The 7,379-nt window shown below is 60.0% G+C and overlaps 1 long non-coding RNA gene across 1 annotated transcript; it reads right to left on the reverse strand.

The window, feature by feature from the left end:
* Positions 1-1,732: 1,732 nt before the first annotated feature.
* LOC122241198 lies at positions 1,733-4,612 on the reverse strand. Its single transcript, XR_006221228.1, has 3 exons — positions 4,480-4,612; positions 3,596-3,842; positions 1,733-3,446 (listed from the first exon to the last, which is right to left on the reverse strand). It is a non-coding gene; the product is annotated as an uncharacterized LOC122241198 (long non-coding RNA).
* Positions 4,613-7,379: the final 2,767 nt, after the last annotated feature.

Consider the following 7,379-nt stretch of genomic DNA (forward strand, 5'->3'; position numbering starts at 1 on the left):
TGGTCAGGATCCTAAAAACAAGCTGGGTTTGAGGGGGCGCCCCAGCACCAAGGTCTAGAACAAGGCTCATCACCGGAACCTCTCAGGAAGGCTCGTACCCAAGTTGGGCCCCACTCTCCTTTTACGAATGGGGAAACTGAGGCCCCAAGTCAGGGGGTGACAAGAGGACTGGTTGTCCCAGGAAGAAGCGAAATTTCACACATGGAGTGTTTTCTCAAATTTCTCTTTTTGTTTCACATCTGACGACTGGGCTCCAAAGAGTCCTCTGGGCGAGCCGTGTGGTGGCATTGACGGGCGGGGGGCGGGGGGGGGGTGGTGGGAAGCGACAGGAGGCCCATGGCGGCCTCACCCACACGGGTGCACATGCACTTACCCTGTGAAAGGTGGGGGGCCCAGGCGGGGAACCGCAAAGGGACGAGGGATGCAAGGAAGGCCAGGCCAAAGTCCCATGTCGCGGGACTCCGGCCCAATGCAGGCGGGAACATGGTCCTCCCTTCTCCAGGTGGGGAGCCTGAGACCCAGGGCGAGGAGTGGTCCCCGAGGTCACAGAAGCCGATGGCTGGCTAGAAATCGGTGCAGGTCCTCTGACTCCCAGCCCCGAGCTCTTGCCTTCCACATGGCCGGCCCCCTCCTTCCCTCAGGTTCAGAATTACCCTTTCCGGGGGGGTGGGGGTCTCTTTTCACACCCTGGCGGGCCTCCCTCCTGGACCGGAGGGCTCTGACGAATCTGATGGTACAGGAAACCCAGGGACAAGGTGGCTTCAAACAGGTTCCCAAGCCCAGCCCCAGGCCAACCCATATCCCTGTCCCTGGCAACGTCCTATGAAGTCAAAAATATCATAGACTCTCAGGGGTTAAGGGATTCTTTTTTTTAATGATTTTTTAAATTTTATTTTTTTAAAATTTACGTCGAAATGAGTTAGCATATAGTGCAGCAATGATTTCGGGAGTAGACTCCTTAGTGCCCCTTCCCCATTCAGCCCATCCCCCCTCCCACACCCCCTCCAGGAACCCTCTGTTTGTTCTGCATATTTATGAGTCTCTTATGCTTTGTCCCCCCTCCCTGTTTGTATATTATTTTTGTTTCCCTTCCCTTATGTTCATCCGTTTTGTCTCTTAAAGTCCTCATATGAGTGAAGTCATATGATTTTTGTTTCTCTGACTAATTTCGCTTAGCATAATACCCTCCAGTTCCATCCACGTAGCTGCAAATGGCAAGATTTCATTCTTTTTGATTGCCGAGTAATACTCCATTGTGTATGTGTGTGTATACACACACACACACACATATATCCCACATCTTCTTTATCCATTCATCCATCGATGGACATTCGGGCTCTTTCGAGACTTAGGCTATTGTCGATAGTGCTGCTATAAACATGGGGGTGCCTGTGTCCCTTCGAAACAACACACCTGTATCCCGTGGATAAATACCTACTAGGGGTTAAGGGATTCCCAACAGCAGTGGTCAGATCACAGTAGCTACTGGTTATTAGGGAGTGTGGGGCCATCTACCCGCAGGCGGATTCTTCTCATCCCACTTGCGGACGAGGACCGCGAGCCAAGTGGCTGTACCAGGACTCGCCGTTGGGACCCTGGCCCTAAGCCCAAGCCCCTCTCCCCAGCCCCCTCTGCCAGACACAGGCCAGGGCACGGTTGGCATCTTTGAATCCATTCAGCAGCGTTGGTGCCCCACTGCCGCAGGGGTACACAAACACAGAAGTTCATTGGCAAGTGTTTATTAAGCACCTGCTGTGTGCCCAGCACGGTCCTAAGTGCGGAGGATACAGCAGAGAATTAAACGGACAAGGCTCCCTTCAACTGGGAGACAGACAGACAAGCTGAAAGGGCAAAAAACATGCCCTGCTGTGTTGTGATGGGGGCGGTGGAGAAAAGCAGAGCATGGAGGCGGGATAGGGGGTGTGTAAGGGGTGCAGGTTGTGACCGTAAACAGGACGAGGCTGAGGAAGGTGCAGTTGAGGAGGGAATGTTTGAGCAGGGACCTGAAGGAGGTCCCGCCAGGTCCTCCAGGACCGGATGAGCCTTGCAGGTTGAGGAAATAGCATGTGCAAAGGCCCTGAGGGGGGGGTGGGGTGGGGGGGGTGGAGCACGTGTGGTGAGTGTGCTCGAGAAACAACAAGGGGGCCAGTGTGGCTGGAGCAGAGAAAGCAGAGGGGAGAACAGGAGGTCAGAGGGGGATCAGGCAGTCTTGTGGGCCCCTCTCACGACTCTGGCTTCCACTCTGATGGATGGGAGCCATTTTGAGCAGGGAAAGTGACAAGATCTAACGGAAGCTTCAAAGGGCACTTTGGACATTGTGCGGTTAACAGACTACAGAGAGGGCACAGTCCGAAGCCGGGAGACTGGTGAGGGGCTGCCCAGAAATCTAGGTGTGACCTGAGGGGGGGGGGCCAGGCTGGAAGAGGTCGCATTTGTGACCTGTTCTGAAGGTAGTCACGTGCGCGATCATAGGTGAAGCCATGAGCGAACCCGCCCTCAGCTGTCTGGGGGCCAGTCACACCACCCCGCTCACTTTCTCCCGCGTGGTCCTCGGGTCGTCGAACCGCACGCGGGGCAGACGCCCAGCCGGGCAAGCTGACGACGAGCCCAGGCAGGGCCAGCAGGGGACCGCGGTGTGGAATTCCCACCCCACTGCTGCCCCAGAGGCAGTCTCGTGCCCCTGCGAGAAGCAGCTTAACCCCCAGCTCTTGTCCGGTCCCCTCATTATGCAGGTGGGGACACTGCCGCACAGAACCGCAAAGGGATTTGCCATTCGGGGAGTCGGAACCAGTCTCCCGGGACACAGTCTCCCGGCTCCGTGTCCCGTGCTCGCTCGCTCTCTCTCTCATGCTGCAAGCCCAAGGTCTGCCCCGCAGGACTGTGGTGACAGAGGTCAGGGGCTTGGTCAGGCCTGCCCACCCTTTTCCAAAGAAGGGGGTCGCGGTGGGGGCTGGGAAGGAGCACAGCTTCGTCCAGCAGACTTCATCACCACACTATTCCACCCGTGGTCTGCTTCTTAACCACCCGGGTCTGCGTAAGAGTGAAGTCTACACCCTGCTAGCGTACGAAAAGACAAAACAGGTGATCTTGGCCCTTGGCCCCCGAAGCGGAGGCTCAGTGGAGGCGTTCAGCCAGAAAGAAAAGGATTGGCATTAACAGGCCCTTCGCCGCCCTTTCCACCATCGCTGTCGAGAGGACCTAGGTTGGGTTGCACCGGGGAGCCCCCCGCAGCTGACGCTGAGCCCAGACATGTAGCTGTGGAGAGTGAGAGGGCTGGGTGTCAGCCCCCAGGGAGGGCCACGCGGCTCGACTAGCGGGCGGGGACGCGCATCTGGGAGGACTGGAGGGGCCTAGGGCTGGAACCGGCGAGCAGAAGCGGCGGACGGGGCCCCTCCAGGGCGGGCGTCAGGCTGACCACGAGGAGGGGGGACCGGGAGTCTGAGCAGCTAGAAAGCAGGTGACGGCGGTTTAGGTGGGGAGAGAGAGGAGCAGCCCCACGGGAGCCTGCTCGCGAGGCGAGGGCTCGGGGGGAGCGGCTCCCCGGCTGGGATTCGACGGGTAGGGGAGCCTCTACCCCAGGGGAGCGGATACCCACCTTGCTCCGCCGTGGCCTCCTGCTCCTCTCGCCACCGTGCTTCGCCACGACTAGTGACAGCCTCCCGGTTACCCCGCCATGGCGGCGGCCTCCTGGGGCAGGCCGCTGCCGGCCCTCCGTACCCCCTTCTCCCTTCTTCCCTTGAGGGCACGCTCCCTCGTGCACGTGATGGATGCCCACGAAGGTTGGGGTCCCAGGGAGCAGAGGCCGAGATGGACACAGCAGGGGGCAGGTTTGCTGGGGACACCTGTCCACGAGAAGGGGAAGAAGTTGGGGTGGGCCCAGGGAGAGGCTGGGCTGCGATGCGGGCACGACAAAGGTCTCGGCCGACCCCACGAGGCCCTCCCCGCAGCTGTCCTGCATCGCGCCCGAGAAACTCGGCCTTGATGTTCCTTGGTATCCCTGCAGCATCCAATCCCGGGGGGGCAAGCCATTCTGGAAGCGTCTGAGAACAATGAGCCAGCAGCCCTCCCAGCGGCTGCAGAAAAAAGTCCTTCAGTCCTAAAGGGGGAGCCGGGGGGTGCATTACCACGTCCACCACAGATGCCCCCTACATACTATGTTCCCACCTTCCCTCGCAGCCCGGCGTGGCAGGGGGATTAAATTCTGGCCAATGGCACGTGAGAGGAAGTTACGCGTGCCACTTGCGGGTTGTGCCTGGTGTCCTGCCCTTCCGACTCTCCTGCCACCAGCTGGGATGCAGCTGTGAAGATGGGAGCCAGAGCAGCCACTTTGGGTCCAGAGTTGGATGCTCCATGCGGAGGGTAGCAGAGTTGCCCACCGTTTCTCAACCGCACCCCTCCAGAATGTTACGTGCGAGAGACTTCAGTTCTGTTGTGTTTAAGCATTTGGAGGCCCCTTTGTTACAGCCTACCGTCCTTTACCCTGTTTGAGCAGCCACCACCTCCGTCACCGTCCTGACCACAGTGTGACCAGAGTGTTACAAGGTTGCCATCAGGACGAGACAAAACAGTGTACGTATGACAGGAGCAACAAGGTTTGCCCGCCTCCACACGGCCGCACCCTGTCGTCCACTGTCTCCTTGACGGTGACCGTTGTTGTGGGGACCTTATTATGTCACCTGTTGCCACAGCATCTCCATGAAGCCTACTCCATGGGCCTCCCCGCCCTAGTGACTGGAAGGGTCGCTGCCGTTTTCACTTACAATCCTAGCTGGATCCATGACCGAACGGGGCCCCGGGACTCCCCTGAGCCTCAGCTCTCTCACCTGTCAAGTGGGGATAACAACAACCCCCCAGCAGGTGGCTGCGGGGATTAGACGGGAGGACGTGTGGGAGAGGCTGACCGCAGCACCTGCTCATGGGAAACACTCATAAATGGCCCCCACCGGCACCGTCCCGGTCGCCCTTTCCCTTCGCAAAACACCTTCATCCACCAGAAAGCCATGGGCCAGGGGAGGTGGGAGACCCGGCACCCCATGGCAAGCACCCAGTCCTTTGTGCCACGTGACCCTCCCAGCAGGTCCCGTGGGAGGTGAGCCCGAGGTCCCTCCCACTCTGAGCATCCCTGTGACTCCTGGCTGCCCCCGCCCCAACCACTGTCGGGAAGCCACCCGCCCGCCAGAGGGCTCCCTCCTCAACGTCCGAGCTCGCGTGGGGAGCGCCGGGCCCCTCCTCGGTGCGGGGGGCACAGGCCGAGCCGCATCCGCCCGGGCGCCTCAAAGCTCTTTGACACTTGTTAATGTCTTCCCGCTTCCGTGCGAGCGGGTCTGGTTCACATTAGCACCCAGGCCCCGCGGTGGTCAGACGCAGGGCTTGGGCTCCGTCCAGAACGTGTCAGACTCCGCTGGGGTTCTTCTGACTACTTATCTAACGTGGAACATCGAGTGGTTTGATCTGCCAATTAGGCTCACCCAGAGCCGCTAACTGGAAGCAGATGGGCCGATACGTTATCGTACGGGGACCGCACACTTCCCTCTTCCCGACAGAAGGGGAAGGCGGTGCCCTGCGCGTCTCCCCTGGCCCACCCTGGACACCCCTGCGGCGGCAGCGGGTCCGAGGGCCTCCCCCCGGGGGGTCCCGGATGGGAGGCTTGACCCGGGGGAGTCGGCCTCGTCTCCCCTTCCCCGAGAGCTGGAGGAGACTGCCGAAGCTGGATATGCAGTGAGCCGGGGTGAGAACCCACCCACGTGGCCCCAGAGTCCCAGGGCGTCTGCAAGCTGCTGCCGGTTCCCTCCATCTAGGGCTCCTGGGCCGGCCCCGGGGGGCCTTTATGCAGCAGCTCGACACCCGCCACTGGGCTGGGCCCAGGCTGCACAGAGGCAGGGGTGCTGTGAATGAAACGGTCCCTCTGGGGTCCCCTCCGACTCCTAGGTGGCCCCAAGCCCACCCACAGACAGCTTCTCCGACCAGTCCCACCCAAACCAGGATCCCTCCCCTCACTCCAGGGCCAGCCTGTCCCCAAGGAGCGTTGATGCCCCGACTCCACGGCACCACTGGTCCGGGACATCATCCGCACTCACCTGCTGGCTGACACCCCAAGGGCCTCCCGCCTCCTCCCTCAGACCCGCGCACCTGTCTCCCTTCCGAAAGCTCTCCGAGCGTCTCTCTTAGGACAAAGGCCAAGTTCCTGATAAAGATCGTGGCTAAGCCTTGGCAGTTGCTGTGTCCTAGGCATCCTGTAAGTGTTCGCGCGGGACGGCACACGTACGTCCCTGGGGGGTGGGCGCTGTGACCTTCGCCCCATTCTATGGAGGACACAGAACTGCAGCCTGGGGCGGGGAGGGGCGTAAGTGAACATCCCCAGAGTCAAGCAGCGGGACGCCTCTCCTTCCCTCCTCTGTCCTTGTCTCCCCCTCCCTCTCTCTCCCCTCTTCAAGACCTCCTTCCTTCTCCCTCCCTCTCTCCTTCTCTCTCTCCCTCTATACCCCTTCCCCCTCCCCCCCTCCCTCTCTCTCCCTTCATCTCCCCCTTTGGGGGTCCTGAGTCCTACACCAGAACATGAGCTGCCTGGACGCAGGGACCGTCCTCTCGGGCCATCCCCGATCCTCGGTGCTGCGGGGACCTGACCTTCGTAGGGCTTACTATTGTTAGTGAATGAATGCCAACTTCCCACGCCCTTCCCTTGCTCAGGGACCTGAACGGCTCACCCTAACCGTGACCTTCCACCCCTAGAGATCTGCGCCTGGTTCTCCCGGCTTCTAGCCACATGATCCGTTTATAATCCTGCCTCATCCATTGACTCAGCCACTCAGCCGGTATTTGTTGAGAGCCTGCTCTGTGCCAGGCACTTTTCTAGGTGCTTGGGCTGATGCATCAGTGAACAAAGCAGACAAAGCTCCCTGCCCTCACGGGGCTGACGGTTTATTGTGGGATAAAAACAACACTCAAGCCAAAGAGGTAAAATGTATGGTGTGTCAGTGGTACGTGTGAAGGCGAAAAGCTAAGCAGGCAGGAAAAATAAACGAGGAAACAAAGGAACCACCCGGGTGACAAGCTGAGGAAGAGCATTTCAAGAAGAGGGAACAGCCAGTGCAAAGGCCCTGGGGCACACACGTGGCACGTTTGGGGATGGAGAGGAAGCCCAGTGTGGCTGCAAGGAGCGTAGAGGGTGGGGTGTCCACAGCAAGGTAGGAGAGGTGGTGGGGAGCCCTGGGGGTCTCACGCCGGCATAAGGACCATGGCTCTTCATCAGAGAGAGAGGGGGAGCCCCGGGACTGAGCAGAGGAGGGATAGGAAGTGACCTACTGCAGTGGGCAGGGCAGAAGCAGGGAGAGCACCTGGGAGGCTGTCGCTGGAACCCAGGGTCACCCCAGGTTTGGGAT

This window comes from Panthera tigris, chromosome C1, assembly GCF_018350195.1.
Source record: "Panthera tigris isolate Pti1 chromosome C1, P.tigris_Pti1_mat1.1, whole genome shotgun sequence".
Classification (NCBI taxonomy): Eukaryota; Metazoa; Chordata; class Mammalia; order Carnivora; family Felidae; genus Panthera; species Panthera tigris.